General features: G+C 42.0%; 1 long non-coding RNA gene across 2 annotated transcripts in view; it reads left to right on the top strand.

Annotated features, from left to right (window-relative positions):
* Positions 1 to 24,335, top strand: part of LOC117801511 — a 26,601-nt gene extending 2,266 nt beyond the window's left edge. Inside the window, exons 2-5 of one of the 2 annotated variants that reach the window (XR_004624091.1) lie at positions 5,688 to 5,774; positions 15,354 to 15,463; positions 17,345 to 17,924; positions 23,978 to 24,335. This is a non-coding gene — a long non-coding RNA (uncharacterized LOC117801511). Of the gene's footprint in view, positions 1 to 5,687; positions 5,775 to 15,353; positions 15,666 to 17,344; positions 17,925 to 23,977 lie in introns of both variants that reach the window. The other variant, XR_004624090.1, reaches the window with a different exon arrangement.
* The last annotated feature ends 975 nt before the right edge of the window (positions 24,336 to 25,310 follow it).

Below are 25,310 nucleotides of genomic sequence, written 5' to 3'. Positions count from 1 at the left end.
GCAGGGGGAGTGGGAGAGGAAGAAGCAGGCTCATAGCAGAGGAGCCTGACGTGGGGCTCGATCCCAGAACGCCGGGATCACGCCCTGAGCCGAAGGCAGACGCTTAACCGCTGTGCCACCCAGGCGCCCCCCCCCCATTTTTCTTAATTCCGTATGAAATGTACAGTAAATCCCCAAGTCCCTGAGGTAACTTGAAGTTGCCTTGACACCAAACCACCTGACACACGCGGAGATTCTTGTATACTTTGCATTGCGTTTTTTTTTTTTTTAAAGATTTTATTTATTTATTTGACAGAGATAGAGATAGCCAGCGAGAGAGGGAACACAAGCAGGGGGAGTGGGAGGGGAAGAAGCAGGCTCATAGCAGAAGAGTCTGATGTGGGGCTCAATCCCACAACGCCGGGATCACGCCCTGAGCCGAAGGCAGACGCTTAACCGCTGTGCCACCCAGGCGCCCCTTGCATTGCGTTTTGACTTCATGTACAACGTGAAGTTAAATCCTTGTCATGATGGGTGTGCACTGGGAAAAGTTTCTTTAAGTCGGTGTACATCACTCTGAATCTTGGTTTCTCATGGAAACAAAGTAATAAAGGGAGGTGTTATCCTTGTTTAGGGCTTGATTTCTTTTCCTTTTCTAAAAAATTTACATTCAAATTAGTTAACATGTAGTGTATTGTGAGTTTCCGGGTGGAGTTTAGTGGTCCATCGGTTGCGTATAATGCCCTGTGCTCCTTAGGGGCTTGATTTCATTTTAAAGAAGTCATCCTCCCAAACCATATTTGTACAGTATTAAGCTTTCCAAATTGTTTACATTGGCCAAGCAGACCACAATGAAATATTATATAAAATTACACTTCATATGCTATAATTGTACAGGAGCCTAGTCAAGTTGTTATTGAAGGAGAGCTGAATATGCCACCCCAAAATACCATGCTGGCATGTGGATTATTTTGAGCTGAAGGTGATCACGACCCAACAGTCTCAGGAAAAGCTTTTTACATCTCCCTTATTTGCCTAGAGGAATTTAGGCCGGGAGCTGGTACCAGGAAGAGAGCTATAACCAGAGATAACGTTTTACATCAGAAAGACTTATCTGCACGGCCTGGCAAACATTTGTTGACCAAACATTTGCTCTTCTGTATTCCTGTTGCTTGTCTTCGTCCCTTTGAAGTCCCAGGCCCGCACCCCCTTCTCCTCAGCTGACAATGGTGTCTAAGCCTCAACTGTCTGACGGCCTTTTAGTCTTGCATGTAATGAAATTTGTTTTTCTCCTATGAATCTCTTTTATGTCCGTTTAATTATTAGGCCAACCAAAGAACCTAGAAGGGAAGAAGAGAAATTTTTTCTCCTCAACGTGATCTGTGTAATTCTGGTCTTTGTTTTACTAAAAACACCACAGGTGAACATAATGCTCACAAATTGGGGAAATCTTTAGAGGCCTTTTAGGTGGACATTTGCGAGACCTAGCATCCCTCAATGAGCCCTAATGAGACACAATTTTTGGAGCATCTGTTAAGTTGTTTTTGCTTAATGTTTGTTTTAAATCTCATTGCAAATTTTCTTGAAGCTACTATAGGCTTATGTTGATTTTTTTTTTTTTTTTTTGGTTGGAGGGTGGCCTTGAAAACAAAAACTTTTATTCTTTCTTGAGAAGCTCTTTCATCAGCTATTGAAGCTTCTCCCTCATTCTGGTCTGATGCCAGTGTCTAGGAGCAAGAATCCCTGTCCTCTTCTAGGTCCTTCTAGTTGGACTAAGAATCAAATTGACACAAGACAGGAAGAAATAAAATTTAATGGTGTACATACGGGGAATCCACCCAGACACTGGAATTCCAATGACAGTCAGGCAAAATGAGGTCTATATGTCATCTTGAACTGAGGAGAAGGGGATAGGGGTCTGGGACTTCAGAGGGAAGGAATGCAATTCACAGGAAAATAAAAAGAATAGCAGATGTTTGGTAATTAGAGGCTTGCCCTGCCAGACAGATGGGTCACTCAGATGAAATTTATCTCTGTTAATAACCCTTATTCTGGGAATCATTTAGATTCTTCTATGTAGTTAAGGGAGAGGCAAAAGTTTGTCTTGAACCTGTAGGGTCTCAATTGCTTTCAGCTCAGAATAAACTTCATGCCAGAGTGTCCCATCTTGGGGTGTCCTGCCTTGGTCCCTATACCAGCCACATCTATATTCAAAATGCATGAAATGCAGATAGAGACCCTGGTTTGTTTCATCCTTAGGGTCACCCAGCACATAGTTCCATCACAGCACCAGTGAATTTGGCTTGTTTGGGGCCTTGCATGCTAAATTTGAATCTGAATCCACAAAGTTTAAATTCTTCCATTTTTTCTTTAAAGATTTTATTTATTTATTTGACAGTGATAGAGACAGCCAGTGAAAGAGGGAACACAAGCAGGGGGAGTGGGAGAGGAAGAAGCAGGCTCCCAGGGGAGGAGCCTGATGCGGGGCTCGAGGACCCCGGGATCACTCCCTGAGCTGAAGGCAGACGCTTAACAACTGAGCCACCCAGGCGCCCCTAAATTCTTCCATTTTTGACAAGCTCTGCAATTTGCTTGATAGCAGAAGATCCCAAGGTTCAGGAGAGCGGTGTCCTGTTTTATAAGCTGCTTAAGGACTTAAGTACATGCTATGAAGATGGTAAGAAACAAAATAAACCTATCAGGATCTGTATGTCCAAATGCATAGGATTCCTTAGAAAGTTTTCCATTTTGTGATATGACGGTGGAATGAGTGTTCACTTACCCAGATAATGTTGGAATTGCTGCAAACATTTTTGAAACCACAGAGATAATTAAGTTGGAGGACTACCTAACCAGGTGCTACCCGTCTTTCTGGGAGACGATTCAAAGGTGTTTCTGTAAATACCTATTAACTGCTCTAAATATAACATAAATTGTTTCTGCTCTCTCCAGAGAAAGACAGAAAGACCAAGTCTAGAAAGTTGGTATACAAATTAGGACAGATGGCAAATGTTGTGAGCTATGACAACGTATTCTTCAGATCAAGCTAATAAAGAGGACACTGCTGAAAAAACACAAATAAAACAACCAGACTCAATCTGATATTAGTAGGCCTGTGCCTATAGCTGACCAAGGCAGTTAGGACACATACTTGAAATAAGGTGCAAGGGTGAGAATTCTTCTCTTTTGTTCTTTTTTTAAGTGATGTCTACACCCAACATGGGGCCCGAACTTACAACCTCCCTCTATTGAGCCAGCCAGGCACCCCAAATGACCATTTCTATTGAAAATCTAATCGCTGAAAGAATGAATGTGGAATTTTTTACTACTCAACTCCTAATTTTTTGTATTAAAGGCAGTTTGGGTTTTGGGGTTTACTGATGGCACTTAAAAAAAAAATCCGTGGTTTGAAAAGCCCAGAGGTAAGTTATGCCAAAAATGATTGTGTTTGATAGTTTTATAGATTCCTAATGTGGGGTGCCTGAGTGGCTTAGTCAGTTAAACTGCTGATTCTTGGTTTTGGCTATGGTCCCGACCTTGGAGTTGTGGGATTGAGCCCCAAGTCAGGCTCCACGCTCAGCATGGAGTCTGCTTGGGATTCTCTCACTGCCCCTCCCCCTGCTCTTGACATCTTGACACAAAGGTGCGCACACACTCTCTTTAGAAAAGAGATTTCTAGTGTTAGGAAGTTTTCATGGAATTGAGACCTGAATGTAGCAACAGAGTAACCTGAATCTATGGAATTGATGGAGACGTTCCTTGATGAGGAACAGATATTCCCCATGGACCTTGTAAATCTAAACTAGATAAGAGAAATAAAGAAACCAAATTTACAGCTTTGATGAATAGCAAATTTGTCAGGAAGAGCTAGATATTAAGTGATTAGTTTGTAAGATACAAAGCATAAATCTCCTTTAGCTGTGGAAAAGGAAGAGAGCCAGAGACAATCATATTTGGGGCACTGGTCTGAACTTGTAATGGAAAAATAGTTTTTTGTTTTGTTGTTATTTATTATTACTGATGTAGGAAACAAAGACAAAAGAAAAATTAAATTTCCTTACTGCCTACAGGCCACTGTCAAGTCCTTGAAACAGGCAGAGTGACATTCCTCTAGGAACTCAGCTGCCTCAATGTTAATTCTTTGCTAAGAGCAAAGGGCAATCTTAGCCCAACTCCCAGGATCCTGTAAGTCAATTTGAATGTGTAAAAATTCCTTTGGGAACTTCCTTTATCTCTAACCCCAAGATACATGTTGGCAATCATCCCCCAAGCAAAGGGCCCACCAATCAACATCTGCAGGGTCTCAGAACTAAGGTTTTATTAAATGGTAATGAATGACCTTTTCCTAACAATGGCTAGTCCCCTCAAGCTCCTGGAAACCTTGTTTCCAAAATTCCTTGGAGACTTTCCCTATCCTTAACTCCCTCCCAACTTGAAAGTATATAATGGGCCACTCCTCTTGACCCCAGTGTAGCTCCTTCTGCCCACAGATCCTGTCCCTGTGCTTTAATAAAACCACCTTTTTGCACCAAAGGCATCTCAAGAATTCTTTCTTGGCCTTAGGCTCAGAGCCCCAGCATCTTTCCTACATCATTATTATTATTTAAACAAGGGGGATAAAGCTTGTAGGGCCCCACACTCCCAGGAGCTCTGAGGTTAAAGGTGCACTTAATGAAGTAGGACACTTGGGATGTAAAGGACAGTTGCTTTACATTAGCACTTGTTTTGCTGTCCAAGAGGGACAAATAGATTGAAGAAAAATGTCACAGCTGAGATATGAAATAAGGCAGATGGCCAGAGCTGAGAAGGATGACAAACTAATGCACACAAAGGCTCATGAATCACTAGAACTTTTGTGCCTAGGTGTTCTGAATCTATGGGTTCAGGTTTCTGATTTTGAAAAATTGAGAAGCATTCTGGGTATTATGTATTAGCATATATGCTCTACCATAGCCTGGGAGAATCCCGTAGGAGTTGCCGTTTGCAGTCTTATCTTGTACCGCAATGCCACCTATAGGAACGTGTAGGAACTACACTCAGCAGTTATTAAAACGTTACCAAAGGCCTGTCTAAGGAATGATTAGAATCACAGGATTTCAGGGGTGCGTGGGTGGCACAGCGGTTGGGCGTCTGCCTTTGGTTCAGGGCGTGATCCTGGCGTTATGGGATCGAGCCCCACATCAGACTCCTCTGCTATGAGCCTGCTTCTTCCTCTCCCACTCCCCCTGCTTGTGTTCCCTCTCTTGCTGGCTGTCTCTATTTCTGTCAAATAAATAAATAAAATCTTAAAAAAAAAATCACAGGATTTCAAAGGTGATGGGACTTTAAAGGTCATTGGAGCCAAATTTCTACCAAGAGCTTGAATCACTTTTGTAACATATTTGATTAGTGCTGTCCAACTTCTGCTTAAACCTCCTCAGTGAATGGAAACACACTCTCACTAAGCAGCTCATCCTTTTTGTTGTTGTTGTTAAAGATTTTATTTATGTATTTGACAAAGAGAGAGAGAGAGGGAGAGTTGAGAGAGAGCGTGAGCACAAGCAGGGGGAGCAGCAGGCAGAGGGAGAAGCAGGCTCTCCACTGAGTGAGGGGCCCGATGCGGGACTCCGTCCCAGGATCCCGGGATCATGACCTGCGCTGAAGGCAGACGCTGAACTGGCTGAGCCACCCAGGCGTCCCTAAGCAGCTCATTCTATTCATACTTTCAGGTACTTCTACTTTTGAGTCTGCGCTCCATCACTTCCTTCTACAAGAGCTCGGCATCCTAGTTCTAGGCCTTTCCAGGGTTCTTCAAGGTGAGTTTGCTTCATTCTCCCTAGTATCCCTCTTTGCAGACACTTCAGTGATGGGTTCTGCCAATTCAGTCACTACTGTTTTCCATCTTTCAAATTATCACCTACATCTCCTGTCCTGTTTTACTCCTCTCTCCTTCTCTTTGTTCCTGTGGATTTATGCTTTTATTAGGAAACATTCATCTACTGTAGTGTTGGTTGGTTTTGGAAGAAGGAAAAAATAAAAATAAGAGTAAAACCCTTCATGTTTAGTTTGAAGCAGAGTCATGTTTTTCGGACTCTGTTCTTATGCATTAAAGAATGTAAGTGTAGTGTTTTATGTTTATTCCAATTAGAATTTTTATTGTGAAATCTAGCTTGTTGTTATGGCCTTTGAATCTTCACTCTGTTATTCAATATATTGGCTACCTCTCCCAGTCCTCCAGGAAGAGGAAAAGCAAACTGGCTGTGCACTCAGCTATCTACTCGGTGAACAGGACAAGGCTGAAGACAGAATCCCATGGCACTAGAGACTCTGGTTGACATGGCTTCATAACTAGCCTCTATCTTTGTGATTATCTGGACCAAGTCCTCTATCTTTTTTTTATTTTTAAGATTTTATTTATTTATTTGACAGAGAGACAGCCAGAGAGAGAGGGAACACAGGCAGGGAAAGTGGGAGAGGAAGAAGCAGGCTCCCAGCAGAGGAGACTGATGTGGGGCTTGATCCCAGGACTCTGGGATCACGCCCTGAGTCTAAGGCAGACGCTCAACGACTGGGCCATCCAGGCGCCCCCCCAAGTCCTCCATCTTGCTCACAAGGTGCACGTCTCTGTCAAACACCGAGCTAAAATGCTGAAGCGCAGTGTTGACCCCTTTCTCTCGTTTACCAGCCTGGCAGAGTTAAAAAAAAAAAAAGGAAGGGAAGTGCTATTAATTCATTAAATTACGACTTGTCCTTCCTGACTCCTAGACACGTTTAAGTGCTTCCCATCCTTCTCTTTGTGTTCAAAGTGATGTTTGATAACCTGTCCATCCCTGCCCCATTTCCCAAGAGTCTTCAGAGATAACGAATAGCAGCTCCTTTCATCACCACGTTCTTCCAGTAGTAGCTGGGATGTAGTTCGTTGGGGCCAGGAGGTTTGTACTGATGTTGTGAACCCTGGTGCTCTCTTATAATCCCTACACCAGTTTGGATTTTTAGGTTTCTTGTCCGAATTCTTGTTCTACTATTTCCTGTCTGATAACCCTTCTCCTTGTTGGAGATGAAAGATGAAAAACAGGAGACAAAGCGTTCCACAAACTATGTATCTGGCCCTACAGTTGATCTGTCACTTGCCTTGTTCTAATCACTCCTATTTAACTTCATAAAAAGTCATCCTTAACATTTAAAAGTTTAAAGTAGACCCCTCAGGTTTACAAGGAATTGCGAGTTATTCAACATTTGTGATCTTCGGTAAATTGCTTTAAATGGTGTGATGTAGTCTATGCTTTGTAGGGTTCAGAGTGAAGCTCTTGGCTTAGCAACTCGTGATTTAACCCAGATTCAGAAAGAAAGAAAAATGTTTCAAGATTCTTTATAACTTCATTAAGTTATCTGCTTTTCCTACACATGGGATAGAATCTGAAGTGATTTGGCTACACAAGGGTGTTGAATTTCTTCAGTATGCCTCTCTAGATTCATTCTCTGCCTTTCCCCATACCAGTCTCCAACCTGCCAGGCTGGCTTGCGCAGATTGCATTAAAGATACTCATGTTCTCTGGCTTTCTGCAGGAGGTGAAAGGGAGGGAGAGAGGAATATGAGGTCAGGGCATTTATTTCCCTGGTTTCTTCCTGTGAGGTTGCCACAGGCTGCTGTGTCCCTCAGCAGAAGGTCCCTACTCTTGTCTAGATGGCCCCCTCCATACCCCTCTCTTTCTTTCTCGGTTATGGCAAGCTCCCTTTCTCCTTTTTGCTTTGGGGGTGGTGACAGCTCTGCTACCACGATCTACCCTTTTGGAATGAATTCCTCTGTTGCTAAAACCTCTTCAAATTTTCCTAATTTGAGTATATCATCTGTTTCTGTTTTGGGGGGACCTTGACTGATATAGAAAGTTTAAAACAAGTCTGAGAGAAGGTGCTTCCATTGTGTTAAGTTTTATTGGACCATGTATTGTAATATTCTTGGGCACTCTAGGAACTGGCCGTTTGTCGAAGTTTTAGTACAGTCAAAGAGAAATATTATAGGAATTATTTATTTATTTGTTTGCTTATTTATTTTTATTTATTTTTTATTTATTTTTTAAAGATTTTTATTTATTTATTTGACAGAGATAGAGACAGCCAGCGAGAGAGGGAACACAAGCAGGGGGAGTGGGAGAGGAAGAAGCAGGCTCATAGCAGAGGAGCCTGATGTGGGGCTCGATCCCATAACACCGGGATCACGCCCTGAGCCGAAGGCAGACACTTAACCGCTGTGCCACCCAGGCGCCCCTGCTTATTTATTTTTAAAGAGGGAGGGAGAAGGGAGGGAAGAGGAAGAGGGAGAGAAAGAATAATAAGCAGACTGCACGCCCAGCATGGAGCCTGACAAGGGGTTTGATTTCAAAACCCTGAGACCATGACCTGAGCTGAAATCAAGAGTTGAACACTTAATTGACTGAGCCACCCAGGTGCCCCAGAAATTTTTTAGATCAGGAAATCAACTGAGGGGGCTCCTGGGTGGCTCAGTCATTAAGCTTTGGTCCAGAGTGTGATCCCAGGGTCCTGGGATTGAGCCCTGCATTGGGCTCCCTGCTCTGCTGGGAGCCTGCTTCTTCCTCTCCCACTCCTCCTGCTTGTGTTCCCTCTCTCACTGGCTATGTCTCTCTCTGTCAAATAATTAAATAAAATCTTAAAAAAAAAAAAAAGAAAATCAACTGAGATTTTTTTTTCTTGTAAGAATACCTGTATAACTTGAATTTTATACTACAGAATGGATTACTGATTTTTTTTTAAAGATTTTATTTTTTATTTATGTGACAGAGAGACAGCCAGCGAGAGAGGGAGCACAGCAGAGGAGTGGGAGAGGAAGAAGCAGGCTCCCAGCGGAGGAGNGCAGGCTCCCAGTGGAGGAGCCCGATGTGGGGCTCGATCCCAGAACACCGGGATCAGAAGGCAGATGCTTAACGACTGCGCTACCCAGGCGCCCCTGGATTACTGATATTTTTGTTTCCAATCTGCTAGATAAAATTTAAATCGGCCCCGATATATCAAATTAGTGGTTTCCAGAATGTATAAGAAACCCCTACAAATTGATATGAAACAGACAGAATTATAGAAAAACGATCTAAGTTACAGATTGGAGATGCACATGAAAAGATGCTCAACCTCACTGGTAATCTGGAAAACGTAAACTAAAACAAAAAAGCACTTCCCATGCGTTAGAATGTCAAAAGCACAAAAAGTCATATAATGTCCTCTGGAAAGTGGGTTTGAATGAGAGTTGGTACAACCACTTTAGAAATAATTTAGTACTATTTTATAAGTTTTAAAGGAAGCATACTATGAGATCAACAGTTCTATTTGTACGTATACATTAGTTGAAAGAAACTTTTTGCATATTTACACCAGGAGACATGTATAAGGATGTGTATTGCAGTACTTTTGCAAAATAGTAAAAGTGGAAATAAGGTACTGTGAGGTAATAGAAAACATATATTGGTCTCTGCCCCTCGTTCCTGGACCAGAGCTCCTGAAACCCTCGTCATTTCCTAAATGATAAGAGTGTTAGCAGCATCTCTTATCCTAGTATTTGTCTTTGACCCTGGTTCCTGAAACAGGGTACTAAATCCCTTGGAATTTCCTGGGTGATAGGACTGTCTTTTGTTCTAATGAGGTTCCTGGATGGATCCTGGGTGGATTCCTAGAAATGGAGTTAATAATTGATCGTGCTTGTGGGACCAAGCCATTCACCTGTGGGATTTGATGCAATTTTCAGGTAGGTAGTGTCATAATTGAGTTAAATTGTTGGACACCCTTGGGTTCTGGTCCTTCTGAATGTTCTCTCTCAGCCCCCTACCCCATCGGGGTTTGCCTCTCTAGCACAAAGCCCCCCATCAGGAGCTTTCTCCTTATTAGGCAACCCCCAAAGAGAGTACACAGCAAATGCTACTTTTTATAAAATTTTCACTTTTAAAATATAGTCGACATACAATGTTATATGAGTTCCAGGTGTACGACATAGTGATTCAACAGTTCTATATAATACATAATGTTCACCACAATAAGTGTAGTCCCCATCTCTCACCACACAAAGTTATTTTCATCCCCATGACTTTTTCATAGCTGGAATTTTTTGGTTTTATTTTTGTTTTATTTTTATTATTATTGAAATTTATTTTTTAAAGGTTTTATTTATTTATTTATTTATTTATTTATATGAGAGAGAGAGTGCAAGAGCAGAAGCAGGGTGGGGAAGGGACAGAGGGAGAAGGATAAACAGACTCACTGCTGAGTAGGAAACCCAATCCGGGGCTGGATCCCAGGACCTTGAGATCATGACCTGAGCTGAAAGCAGACACTTAACCGACTGAGCCACCCAGTCGCCCCCGTACCTGGAAGTTTGTACCTCTTAATCCCTTTCACTAATCCCACCAACAGGTTGTTTTCCTGTATTTGTGAGTCTGGTTTGTTTGTTGGTTTTGTTTTTTAGATTCCACAAATAAATGCAATCATATGGTTTTTGTCTTTCTCATAGCAAATTCTTGTACTGAATTCACTCTTTTTTTTTCTTTTCTCTTTTCTATCTTCTTTCAAGTTACCCCATAATTCACCAATTTTTTTTTTACCAAACCCTGATGTCCTGTGACTTATATTTAAAGACTATTTCCTCCCATCTCTCAAAGAGAAAGCGCAATTCTGTAATTCACATTTGAAATCTCCCCTTCCTTTTCTTCTGCTACCTTAAGGCCCCCCATTACCTCCAACCTCTCCCAGTTCATCATTTCTGGGGACGTGTCCCTATTGTACTCTGCATATTCAGGTTGAGTCTGTGATTTGTTAAAATTTCTTAGATTTGACTGGCTACTTTGGTTCTAAAATTGAAAGGCCAAAATAGTTTATTCAAGAATAAAAGTTTCTTTGAAGTCAGGGACCTGAAGAATCTTTGCAACATGCTTCTCAGAGCATCTGGGTGTATACTCCTGAGCTCGTGGAAATGAGGAAGGAAAAGAGCAAGGCTTCCACCAGCTGACATGGTCTTAAGAGTTCTGCTCCTTATCACATCAGCACACGCTCCCTTAGCTGGCCTCTTCTGAAAAAGGGTTTCACAACATTTCCCACCTTATAACTCAACAAGCATGTTATTTCCTGTCAGTTTAACTTCTCCAAACTTTTGCTTAACAATAGCCAGAAATTCTCAGAAACAGGAGGATAGTGCAACCCTGGTCTTCCTCATCACCATCCTGTTATCTCCCTGGAGTTCCTGAAACAATACAAACAGTGAGCTCTTAGCAGAGGCCAGAAGTCAGGACAAGACAAGGCCTTCCCTACATGGCCCTGCTGAATGGGGTTCCCCCATTTCTTTGTCCTGCCAGCACTCATGAGCCTATTACTTGACACTATTAGTGTATTTCTCTCTGTGACTGACATTTCCTAAATTTTTTCCAGCAGGCTGTGTTCTATACCCAGCAGCCGCTTAAAATAAATAAATAAATAAAAAAGTTGCCAGGCTGTGACAACCGCTGGCTTGACTGGGCCAAGGAAAGAGAGGTGGTGTTCTTGGAAGAAGGCAGACCTTTCCCACCTCCAAGTTGGACCGAATCTCTAAGTGCAAACAGATATCTTATTTTCTGTTTTGGATTTGGAAGTCATCTCTTGAGATAAGCAGGAAGTGATCCTTCCTAGCTTGTCAACTTGGTGATTCTGCCTGAATTCTTGTAAATGGCAACTTTGTTTATTAATGGAATCATGGATTTGAGAATGAAAAGCTTCATTTTGTCCAACTTTCTGATTTTGCAGTTGAGGAAAGCGGCCCAGAGATGTTAAAAGATATCCCCAACAACAGTAACATTATTTAAGTGACATAACTCAAAAGCACTATCGCCTGCATTGTACAGAAGAGGAAAGGAATGATCAGAGCGATGAGGTTGCCCGGCCCAGGGCAGCACAGAGTCAGTAATGGAGGCTGGACTTGAAACCAGGTCCCCTGATTCCCACTATGATGCTTTTTTTTTTTTTTTTTTAAAGATTTTGTGTATTTGATAGAGACACAGCAAGAGAGGGAACACAAGCAGGGGGAGTGGGAGAGGGAGAAGCAGTCTTCCCACTGAACAGGGAGCCTGACCCGGGGCTCGATTCCAGGACCCCAGTCGAAGGTAGCCGCTTAATGACTGAGTCACACAGGCACCCCTACCATGATGCTCTTTGACAGACACCATAGCCTCTGGGTGTGGGAGAGAACTTAGGAAATAGCGAGGTCTACTGCCCAGAGCCCCAGTTTACTCTTTTGTCTATACTCGGTGATCCAGAACAGTACTAGAAGTACACGGGCAATTAAAAAAATTCAATTGTAGGGGCATCTGGGTGGCATGGCGGTTAAGCGTCTGCCTTCGGCTCAGGGCGTGATCCTGGCGTTATGGGATCAAGCCCCATATCAGGCTCCTCCACTATGAGCCTGCTTCTTCCTCTCCCACTCCCCCTGCTTGTGTTCCCTCTCTCGCTGGCTGTCTCTATCTCTGTCTCTGTTGAAAAAATAAATAAAATCTTAAAAAAAAAACAAAAAAAATTCAATTGTATTTATTTGTTCTTCATTGGTGAAGCACATGGTATGCAATTCAAAGGGCACAAAGGGGCAGACAGTGAAAAAAAGTCTCCCTCATGCTCCTGTTCCCCATCTGGTTTCCCTCCCCAACTTCCTGGGTGTCCTTTCTGATATGTGTTATGCTTGGATAAGCAAATACATACATATGTATTTATACATTTTTAATAAAAAATGGAAGCATACTGTACCCTGTTCTCCACCTTGCATTTAAAAAAATCTGATGTATTTTGGGTTTCACCCTTACCAGTGCAGATTGAGCTGCCTCCTCTTCACCAAGTGCCAAATACTTCCACTGAAAGGAGGTACTATTATTCCAGTCCACTCTTGATGGACATCAAGGTGGTTTCCATTCTTAGGCTGTTGTTATGAAGAATATACTATACATGTTTTTGTATACGTCTGCTAGAATACCTAGCAGAAGTTGGCAGTCTATAGACTGTGGGTCGATTTCAAGCTGCCATTTGTTTTTGTAAACAAAGTTTTATTGGGCGGTAGCCACGCCTGTTCGTTTACATATTGTCTGGCTGCTTTCATGCTACAACAGCAGAGATGAGTAGTTGCAACAGAAATACATGGCCTGAAAAAAAAATGCCTCTGCCTATTTCACCCTCTGTCTTCTGCTCTCCCTGCTTGTGCTCTCTCTCTGACAAATAAATGAATAATTAAAAAAAAAAACAGTTAAAAAAAAAAAAAAAAAAAAAGGAAAGAAAACCCAGGAACGATCAGGTTCATTTGAGGGATACTTTCCCCCATATCTTCTCTTCCTCCTCCTTTCCTCCTCGTTCTTATAAAAATACATTTTCTTTCTTTTTTCTCTTATCTTTAAAAAATATAATTAAGGCACAGACCGAAAATTCCGTTAGTACAAAAGGGTATACAGAGAATGAAAAGCGTCTCTCCCACTCCCGAGCCCCGCCCCCTAAGTATCCACTCTGCCTCGCCCAGGATCTCCCTCAGCCGTCCCGCATGTCTTTATTCTGGGGCGCGCACCGCGCGCTCATTAGCTGTCTGATGAAGCCAGGGGTGCCCCTCAGCATAACGTTTGAAAATACTTAAAATAAAACACAGAGGATTCAAAAAAAGCCAATTATATTGACATATAATTCAATATAATTCAATATTATATTGAAATACGGTTCCATCTCTGAAGCACTTGGGGTTGCATGCGCAACTAAGGGCCTCCGCTCTAAGTCCCCACCCGTCCAAGCCTATTCGTATGCACTCCTACCCTGTCCCCCAAATGGCAGCACCTCTCCTGTCGCAGGTACGGCGGAGCTCCGCCCAGATGTCCTCGAGAGCCAGAGCACCCACCTCCTGGCTGCTGTGGGCGAGGGCTACTCATAGGGGCTCACACTCGCCCCCTTCCGCGGAGAGCCCTCCTCCCACCAGCCTGGGACACACTGCAGCCAACTCGGGGGTAAAAGGTTGGACCACCCCGTGGTCCAGTTCAGGCCTCTGTGCTCCCTGTGGGATCAGGCGAAAGCCGGTGTTCACGGAGGCCTTGCTTAGCTTTTCCCCTTGCCCCGCCCCACTCCCCCGCTCCCCTTCTCCGGGGAGCAACCCCTCCTAAAACACAAGAATCCCTGTCTCACTCTTGGCTTCTAGAAGTCCCGATGCCAGACACTTAGTTACCGCCCCTTACCTTGACGTTTCCATTTCTTGATTTCTTGGTAAAGACTCCGTATCTGTGCATACGGATCCGCCGCGTTAACAGCCACATACTATTCCACTAAATGGATTTACCATCATTAATTTAGCACATTTCCAGCACAGGCATTCTCCCAAATCTAATTTTTTACCCATTTGAATGTGATTATGGCCTTGCCATATTTTAAGGATCTAGTTAGTTGCTGAGGAGCCTTCTCCTCAGCTTCACCATCTATAAAACTTTAGTCCCTTGCTATCTTTTTGGAATAAAGCTTTATTCTCCAAGCAACTTAACTCGGAATTTGCCGAGCTGTAAAGACTCAGCGGGCCCCCGGCCCTTGCAACTGTCAGGCCCCACAGGCAGAGCATCGTAGCCCCCTCTCCAGGACCCTTCTCCATTCCAAACGGCAGAAAAAGTACGAGCTGCACACGCTCGCCTAATGAACAAACGTCCAAACGAACTTGGACCCTCAAACACCGGGCCTCACTGCTTTCCTCCCTGCCCGCCAGAGGGGCAGATGCCTCTTGAGTCTGGTAGGAACCCCCGGGCCCCTTGCTGTGTCTCACACAGGACCCCCGACAGCAAGCACCCATCCGCAGCAGCACAGTCTAAACGCACAAGGGGGCGCGAAGCACTATCCTCTCTGCATCCCCGATTGAAAGGGGGGTCTGGGCACCTGGGTGCCTCGGTCAGTAGAGTACATGACTCATAATCTCGGGATCGCGAGTTCAAGCCCCACGGTGGGCATGGCGCCTATTAAGAAAAAAAAAAAAAAAGTGCGTTTGCTTCCTCACTCCCAGCCCGGGGAACTGTTGTTGTGACATTTCCTTGAGGCGGAACCGCACCTTCTGAAGAACCTTCCCGGGTGCAGGAATTTCCCACAGCTTCAGTTCCACTTTCCCAAGGTTGAAACCAGAACTCATTTTTCCCGCCTAGCAGCTGCTCACAGCGTGCACGGTGATTAAGCCTAGAGCAGAGCCGCACGAGGAAGCAGGTGCTGCTCAGAACCCGTTTCCTGGTCAGGAGGGAAGAGAGGGGCGGCGGAGTCTGGAGACCCCCGTGCTGGCAGTGGCGGTAGGGGCTCTGCTGGGTTTGTTTAGTGTTGTGAGTTCAGTTACATCAAAGAACTGAAATCGATAATTCACTTCGCATTTGTTTCTCTTTCCCTCACAGCCATCACAACTTCTCCAACCAGAAAAAGATGCTTGATTTCACTCCAAGTCAGACAAATGCAAAACAAATCCAGAGAAATGTATTTTTTTCTACCTATCAGACGGGCAAAGGTGAAAATGTCCAGTGAACTACATGGATGTGAACATGGAAAAACCCACTGCCGCTGGGAGAATAAACAAGTCCAACCCCTATGAGGAGAACGGGGCCATGACCCGACAAGTGTGAAATGCGAAACTCCTAACCCAGCAACTTCACTAATAGGAATTTACCCTATAGATCGGAGTCCAGCAAACCTTTTCTTTAAAGGGCCAGGTAGCGGGGTGCCTGGGTAGCTCAGTTAGTCAAGCGTCTGCCTTCGGTTCAGGTCATGATCTCAGGGTCCTTGGATGGAGGGCTGTGGCTTGTGCGCCTGTGCTCGCTCTTTTTCTCAAATAAATAAATAAAATCTTTTTTTTTTTTTTAAAGGCCAAGTAGTAAATATTTTGGGCTTCCAGGCTACGTATTTTTTTTTTTTTAAGATTTTATTTATCTATTTGTCAGAGAGAGAGAGCACAAGCAGGGGGAGCGGAAGGCAGAGGGAGAAGCAGACTCCCCGCTGAGCAGGGAGCCCGATGCAGGACTTGATACCAGGACCCTGGGATCATGACCTGAGCTGAAGGCAGACGCTTAACCAACTGAGCCACCCAGGAGTCCCTGGGTTTTCTTTTCACTCTCATTTTCTGGGGTGTCTTTTCTGTTTTATACCACTTCTCCAATTGGTTGCTTTCCTCTTCAAAAAGTCTTATCTGTCTCTCTAATGCTTATATGCGATTTTGAAGCTGTTTTTGCACACTTGGATGGAACTTGCATAATTACCTTTTATTAATTTTTGCCCAATTCCTAATCGAATGAAACTAAAGTGTAAAGTCATTTCTTAGCATGTATACCTATACTTGCCAAGTAGACCACTTTAGTCTGCACAATTTTTGTGGGTCAAAAGCATGCCTTTAAATGGAGAACGGGTTTCCGTGATGAGAATAAATTTGGGGGGGGGGGTTGTCTCATGCTCAAGATGGAGGTTTTTAATCAGAACACATTTGAGGACATTAGATGTCTCCTTTTTTCACAATATACTTCCAAAGAGTCAAGATTTTCTAAATTCTGCCTCTCAAGATTGTAAAATGAATGTGCACTCTCCACCACTTTTGTTGCCAAGGGAGCTCACATCTGCCCTGGAAAATCTTCCCGTGGAGCGATGTCAGCAGAGATAAATGAATGAGAGTACATGCGGTTCTATAATAATAGTGCAATTTGGCTAAGGGGTGACATCATCTTTTCACTGTTGTATCTGCCAGTCTAAGTAGCAATAAGTCCAGCTGAGCTAGAGAATGAATTACAGAGAGACTACATGGGCAAGGTGGGGTGAAACATAAAAAATGGAATGGAAAATTAAATTTAAAAGGAAGGTAGTGTTGAATAGATCCAGTCCACAATTTATTTTTTCTTATGTACGGTTCTGATTTAATTACCATGTCATAATTTGCCATTGTTTCAGATTATGTGGAAAGATGCAAAGCTTCTTTCCTATGGATGTTTTGCTATATACACACATGGGTACCACCAGAGTATAAATAAGGACGTTGGAATTGATTTTAGTCTTTAAAGGGCACATTTAAATGCTGGCAGATAAAATGCCTTTATCAGTTCAATCCACTCACTGTGATTCTACATGCCTCACTGGTAACCCTTGAAGTAGGGTTTGCTGGGTTTTATTTGGGTATCGAGAGAAGAATATCACCATCCTTCGTGTTGATGAACCCCAGACAAACCCCAGTTTGTTTCTGGAGAGGAGTTGTATATGACTCTCTGTTGGTTCTTGGAGGGCTGGACCAGTTTTTACTCATTGCCTTTTTTTTCTTTTTAAGCAACAGCTTTATTGAGATAGAATTCACACACTGAAATCGTGCTCCTGTTTGCTAATTTTTTATATTCCTGTCCTCTAATGTCCACAGGCTTCGGATGATGAATTTTTACAAAGGCATTGATAGTGGTTATGAGGAATAAATACTACAGATGGATGAAATCAAAGAATCAGACTTCAAGGCTGGATAAAGGAGTCATGAAAAGGAGCGAGAAGCAGAAATGAAGGACAGAGAAAATTCTAGAAGTAAAATGAACAGTTGGCTATGGAAAAGAAAATCTTCTGCTGTTTGAATAAAGACTAAAGAGCTTTCATTGTTGGCTCCCCACATGGCTGTGTCTTTTTGAGCAGCAAGTTGCAAGATCAAGAAAGCAGAAGGAACTTAGACTCGAACTGTTTAGTAGTAATGAAAATGTACCAAACATCAACAACGAATTTCCTAGGCAATTTCCTTTCCAAAGCATATTCGCATGTATGACAGGTAAAATGTTTTCCACAAACACCATTTTTAACATAGGATTTTATTTGCAGAAGCTATTTTTGTGACCTAAGGAAGAAACAGCTCATTGAAACAGAACTTTGTTGATTTGGTTTCAAAGAATTCTGTGATATGAAGAATTCTGTGGAATGCAAGGGTTCAGGAGTCCCTGAACAAGGAACAGGCATATCTGGTAATGAAAATGTTCTTTCGGTCTAGCGTTACATTTATGCTTTAAAAGTGTTATTATGCTGGGAATAGGCGGAAGCAGAAAAGAGGAAGTAAGTGGGAAAATACTTGATATTTGAATAGGCTGTATACTTTCCCAAATACTCAGACCCTGCCAAAGCCTGGTAGCAAGTAAGTAGTATCCTCAATTTACTGATGAGAAACATGCTTCTAAGGCAGTTGTTTTACAAGTGACAGAAAATTCAACTCAAACTGGCTTAAGCAATAAGAGGTATATGTTTTTCCGCGCGCACGCATGTGTGTGTGTGTGTGTGTGTGTTTGGCTCACAGAACTGAAAAGTCCTGAGCAGGAACAAGCTTTCAGTGGTTCAGTGATACCATCAGGGACCAATCTCTCTAGACAGCTCCCAGGTCTGTTTTCCTAAAATATAGCTTTCTTCTAAGACAGACTTTCCTCCTGAGGTGGCAAGATGGTTGTTAATAGCGCTAAAAAAAAAAAAAAAAAAAAAAAAAAACCCTNAAGTACCTCTTCCTCACAGTCCCAGCAAAAGTCTAGTGACTGTGTCTCATTGGCTATGATTGGGTCACATGTTCATCCCTGAACCTATCACTGTGACCAGAAGGATGTTGTCTGTCCTCTTGAGATATAATTGATAGATAACATTGTGTAACTGAAAATTACCTAATTTTGTATCTCCAGTGTAGGCTGATTGAATGATAATCTGATAGGAATGAAATATAAATATAAGTATAAATATAAATATATATATATTTGGCAACTGGATTCTAAACTTTTTGAGGGTAAGGGTTATATTTTGATAGTTTTTGTGTCTTTGTGCATAGTGTTTAGCATGCTCATTTTCCTTTAATCAAAATTCAGGAGATACTTAATTGAGTTATTGAAATAGTTTTCCTGGTGAGATTATTAAATTAACTTGTACACTGCTATGGGAATAGCTGCATACTGATTCCTTATCCATCATGGTGAAAGAGGAGAGGGGAGGATGGAGAATCTATTTTTATAAAGCGTTCCAGGTGATTCTCTTCAGAGCATTTAAAAAAATTGCTTTAAGATTTCAGCATACAAATATCAGAAAGCCGGTTGACTGACATTAACTCTTCAGTGTATCACAAACAGCCAAGGAAGTGATGTTGAAGTCAACAGCCATTAGAAATCTCTTGTAAGAGAAGATATACAACTGTAAAAACTCAAAAAGAACAAAACCAGCAAGAATTAAGATGGAAGAGAAAGACTGGTTAAATTGTGATGTTTTGGTTGCCTATTGCTACATAGGCAGAGTAGATTAAAACAACAGTCATTTATTTATTATTATTATAATATTATAATATTTATAGGGGGAATTTGGATACAGATATTTATTATTTATATTATTTATTATAATATTATAATATTAATTATAACATAAAATATCATAATATTTATTATAATATAAAATATTATAATATTTATTATATTTATCATTATTATTATTATTTCTTATTATACGGGTTGCCTGGGCTAAGCTGGCTGGTTTCTCAGCTCCACTTGGTGTAACTGCAGTCACTCACAGAGCTGCATTCAGCTGGGAGATCGACTGGAGCTGTAACACCTGAGAAGGCCTCATGGTTGAAAAGTTTCTCTCCTTGTGATGTCTCATCGTCCAGTAGTCTGGCCCTCACTTCTTTGCAGGATGATCGCTGGCTTCCAAGAGGAGGAAGCAGAAGCTGCCGGTTCTCTTAAGTGGGCTCAGAAGTGTCAGGGCATCACTGTGGCTACGTCTATTGGACAAGCCAAGGGATAGGCCAGTCCAGATTCTAGAGTGAAGGAAGGAAAGTAGACTCCACATCTCAGTGTCAGGAGTGTGCAGAGGGAGGGGAAGAATTGCTGGTGGCCATGTTTGGGTACTTTCTGCCATAGTTATTTATAATTACATCTGGCACACACAGTAAGAAGTGGTGATGCCTTTGGGCCTTCTAAACTTAAGCCTAAAAACAACTACGGGATCCATGCAATGCAATACCATTCAGAAATAAAGAGGAATGAAATACTGATACATGCTACAACATGAATCTACTTAAAAACATCATACTAAGTAGAAGAAACCAGACACAAAAGCCCATGTATTGTATGAAATGTTGAGAAAAGGCAGCTCTAAGGACACAAAAAGTAGATTAATGGGTTCCTGGGGGTAGGAATGGGGATTAATTGTAAATGGCATGAGAAATCTTACTGGGGTGATAAAAATGCTCTGAAACTAGATTACGGTGATGGCTACATAATTCAGGAAATTTACTGAAAATCACTGAATTGTACAATTAAGAGGAGTGAATCTCATGGTATATAAATTATAAGTCAATGAAGTTGTTAAGAAAATGCAGAAGGGTGGTCTTTAATTCAAGAGACATGTTCCTGGAGGCTTTGCATAATTAAAATTATCACAGTTGAAGGGTAATTTTCCCATGGGAATATGTGTAAAATGGAGGGGGTATATTCGCAAGGTGTAAAACCCCACGCCTATTTTGGCTGTTTTTGCTTGAAGTGCTTTTGTTTTCTTAGCCTTACATCGTTCACGTTAATACTCTCTGCTAATTTAACAATAGGGTTTATGGAGGTTGGTATCTGGACTTCTTCCCTAGTATTTTGGGCTGGACTAACTTCCAGTCCAAAGCGACCGATTTTCCAGTGAATTTTTCAGTCCTAGGGCCATCACTTAAGTAAACACCTGCATGACACTGTTAAAGACTATTCAAAAGATTTTAATTCTTTTAAAAAAAGATTTATTCATTTATTTTGAGAGAGAGAGAGGGACGGAGAAAGCATGCAAGCAGGAGGAGGGGCAGAGGGAGAGGGAGAGAGAGAAATTTCAAGCAGACTTCCTGCTGAGTGCAGAACCCAACTTGGGGCTCCATCTCAGAACCCTGAGATCAAGACCTGAGCTGAAGTCAAAAGTAGGATGCTTAACCAACCAACCCCCCCAGAAGCCTCAAAAGGTTTTAACTCTTAACAACTGTCACATTTAAAGTGAGAGCACAATGGCTACTGAAACCACTGGTGGACATTTGGATGTACACGAGTAATAGTTCCTGCTGATCAAAGATTGCAGGTGGTTCTGTTAACCAGTTAAAGCGACACCTTCCTCTGGCATTAACCGATACATAGTTTGCAAATCACTCAGCCCGCCCGTCTTGAAATTTGGCAAGCTTTGACAAATTTTTACATTTAAGGAGGGTTCATATTATTTAAAATTTTTGCTCACAAAGTGAGACTTCATTATTATCTGTATGTTGCACAGTTTGAAATCATTCAAATTCACATGAGATGCAAATACACTAGATTATAGAGTTGGTGATGGTGAGAACTTGCCAGCCGGGCCTTCCCCTCCCCACCTTGTCATTGCAATGGGAAAACCTCAACATTCAGCATGTGCATTCCAGAGGGCTCATGAGCCCTTAGCATTTGCTTCTATTCAATTTGTAAGGAGTTTGTGTTCCACGAATTTGCATTAAGTTTCAGGTTAGATTCAATAATCCTAAATACCAAATGAAATTCTGTCTGATCCATTCAGCCTCTGAATCTTGTCAGAAACTCTAAAACTGGCTTGGGTTTTCTTCAAGGATTTATGAATCTGGGCTGAATTTGAGGTTCATAAAAGGACTTAGCCAGAGTTGTTTTAGTCTGGAATTTCAAAAGAAGTGTTTTGCACATTTCTTTCAATACACATCAAGCAAGTTGTCAATGTCTGCTGGATTTATGTCCTGCTCTTCCTTAATACTGGACTCCCCATTTTAGGTCTTCATTTCTTCATCAATCTTATGGGTTGAATTGTGTCACCGTCCCGCTCTACTTATATGGGAAAGTCCTGACCCCCACGACCTCAGAACGTGACCTCATTTGGAGATAGGGTTTTATACCGGTAATCAAGTTAAAATGAGTTCTTTAGGGTGGGTCCTAACCCAATATGACTGGTGTCCTTATGAAAAGGGGGAATTTGGATACAGAGATATGCACATGAGGAGAACATACGTGAACATCCAGGCAGAGATCAGGTTGATGTGTCTATAAGCGAAGGAATGCCAAAGATTGACTGCAAACTACCAGAAGCCAGGAGAAAAGACTGGAACAGAGTCTTCTTCACAGTTGGCAGAAGGAACCAACCCTGCTGACACCCAGACTGCAGACTTCTAGCCTCCAGAACTGGGTGATGGTAAACTTCTGTAGTTTAAGTCACTCAGTATGTGGTACTTGGTTATAACATCCCTAGCAAACTAATAACATTGGTACGATGAGAAGATAGACAAATGGCATTTGTTTTGGACCTTGACCAAATCCTTTCAGTGCATTATGTCAGTTGATTTTCAACAGAAAACCCAGAAAGGTAGGCATCCTTTTCATCATCCCCACGAGGAAATGAAGGCTGAGCGGCTTGGTCAAGATCACAAAGCTCATTTCCTTAGCTGATGCTGGGACACAGATGGCCTCATTCCTAGTTCAGTCCTCTGGTGCTTGTCAGTGGCAGAGTTTGGGAATCAAAGGCAGGATTAACAGAGACGATCTTCATCTACAGTATTAGGAGTCGGATGAGATAATAGCATATGTTACTCTCTATGTGTCAGGCACTGTCTAAGGCCTTACCAAATTAAAAAAAAATTACTTATTTGTCAGAGAGAGAGAGAGAGAGGAGCACAAACAGGCAGAGGGAGAAGCAGGTTCTCCACCAGCAAGGAACCCAATGTAGGACTCGATCCCAGGACCCTGGGATCATGACCTGAGCTAAAGGCAGACGCTTAACCGACTGAGCCACCCAGGCATCCCAGGCCTTACCAAATTAACTCACTCATTTACTTCTCATAACAACCCTATGAAATAAGTGTTATCATTCCCATTTCGTAGGAAAGAAAAGTGAGACATGGAGAGATTATGTAATGAAGGAAATGTAGCCATTCATGAGAATGAGTTCCTAGGAGGGGAGCTGATGATTTTATTTTAATATATTTTTATCTATATGTCATATCTCAATCATGTATCATATCATATATCATATACACATTGTATATCAATTCTGAAAAAAAAAATTCAAGAGACTTTATCAAAATACTGGGTCAATTATTTTAATATTTCCAGAATGCCTTCCAGACTTTTTTCTATTTGCATGAAGAATCTTTACATAGGGTAATCATAACATGTAAAAAATTGGTATTCTGCTTTCTTTCCATTTAATGTCATACTAGCAGCCTTTTCCTGGTTTTAATGCAGTACGTATCTGCTGTGATTATTTTAATTTTATTTTTTAAGTTTTTATATATTTACTAATCTCCACCCCCAACATGGGGCTTGAACTCACCACCCCGAGATTAAGAGTCAAATGCTCTTCCAATTGAGCCAGTCAGGTGCCTCTGCTGTGATCATTTTTAAAAAAATTTTTTTAGATTTTACTTATTTATTTGAGAGAAAGAGAGAGCACGAGTGCGAGCACAAGTGGGAGAAGGGGAGAGGGGACAGAAGGAGAGGGAAAAGCAGACTCCCTGCTGAGCACGGAGCCTGATGCGGGGCTTCATTCCAGAACCTCAAGATCATGACCTGAGCCGGTCAGATGCTTAACTGACTGAACTCCCCAGGTTCCCCGTTTCTACAATACTTTTAAAGAATACTTCAGAAATTCTCTGTTAAGCTATAGAGGCTCTTGTTTTTGGAAGAATTGAAGAATAACCCAACTAAAGTTAAAGAAAAGGTCAACATGGGATTTGAACAGATTACCTGCAATTTTATGTCTGTGCTTTGGTGCTAAATTAGCAAAAACTACTGATGTTTGTTGAAAGCTGTTCAGTTGCTATCATTGCATAATCGATCATCCCAAACTTGCTGTAAGGCAGAGGGCATTTTATTATGTTCACGGACACTGTGGGTCTGGAGTTCAGAAAGCGTATAATCAGCATGACAGCCATGGCTTATTCTGCTCCATGATGTCTGGGGCCTCAGCTGGGAACACTTGGGGAATAGGGGCCAATTTGATGATGGTTTGAAATCATCCAAAGGCTTTTTCTCTCGCGTGTCTACAGGGTGATGTCCACTATTGGCCGAGGCCTCGGCTGGATACTCGGCTGGAACATCAAGAGCTTTCTTTTTTGTGCTTGGACCTTCCCCTAGCATGGCAGTTGGGTTCCAAAAGCAAGCATTCCAACAGAACCGGGCAGAAGCTGTGAACTTCCTATGAACTAGTTTTGGAAGAACATAGTGTCACTTCCACCGTTAGTCATAAATACTCCGGCGTTCAAGATTTCCTTATCTTGATGTGAGGAAAGTTAAAATCACATTGAGGACATGCAGGATGGGAATTACTGCTGTGGCTAGTTTTGAAAAATGACACCTGCGACAAAGTCCTTGAAGTAAAACTCTCTATATGTGATTTGTGTTTGCTTTTACAGCTTTTGTGAATAAATAAATTTAAAAAATAATGGCGCCTCTCTTTTCTTCAATCTAGATTGACAAAATGTGGCTTATTTGATATATTTTACCCCTAATGAATAATTGCTGAAAGAATGAACTAATCCTGGTTTCCCCACCGATAAGTGACCTTTCTCTTTCCCTCTTTTAAAAAACTCCAGTAGAGTTAGCATACAGTATTCTACTAGTTTCAGGGGTACAATGCAGTGATTCAGCACTTCTGTGTCTATTACTCAGTGCTCATCAAGTTAAGTCTACACTTAATCCCCTTCACCTGTTTCACCCATCCTCCTCTCCAACCTCCCCTCTGATAAGTGGCCTCTCTTGACTTCAGGCTCCTCATCTGTAAAAATTGAACCTACTTCACTGGGCGGTTGTAAGGGTTAAATACATTAACGCCAGTGAAGCAATTAGTACGATACCTGGTTTGGTTTACAGTGAGCACTCCATAAACAAACAATAACTGTTATTGTTATCATTGCTGAGGTCCAGGTACGGATGGTTTATATAATTTTTTTCCACAGCAGCTACAAGGGGTGTTTTGATGAAAAAAAAATCTTGGTTTCACATTGTTGTAAAATTTCAAACAACCTTAAAGGAAGACACGAGATAATAAAAAGCTGATTAAAAAAGGTAGCAGAATGAATTTAACTGGAACTTGAAGAACAATATGTTGAATTGGTGTCCTGAGGTTCTCGAAAAACCCAAATGGAAAGGGAGCCCACTGAATCTTAAATTGAGGAAATGGGGACTTTGAAGAGTTGATTTTATACTGAAATCCCCAGTGGTGTCACCTGGGACACCCATTTCCATTCCTTCACCTCCCACCTCTTGGAGATTCAAGTCAACTAGGCTCAGGCCCACCCAGGACCCTTCCTGTAATTGTTTGTCCTTGTTATAAGGCTGGGCTCCCTCGTCTTCACTTGTATGTCTTTCCAGGGCCATCTA

Source organism: Ailuropoda melanoleuca, chromosome 3, assembly GCF_002007445.2.
Source record: "Ailuropoda melanoleuca isolate Jingjing chromosome 3, ASM200744v2, whole genome shotgun sequence".
Taxonomy (NCBI): domain Eukaryota; kingdom Metazoa; phylum Chordata; class Mammalia; order Carnivora; family Ursidae; genus Ailuropoda; species Ailuropoda melanoleuca.
This window is presented reverse-complemented; position numbering and strand designations above follow the sequence as displayed.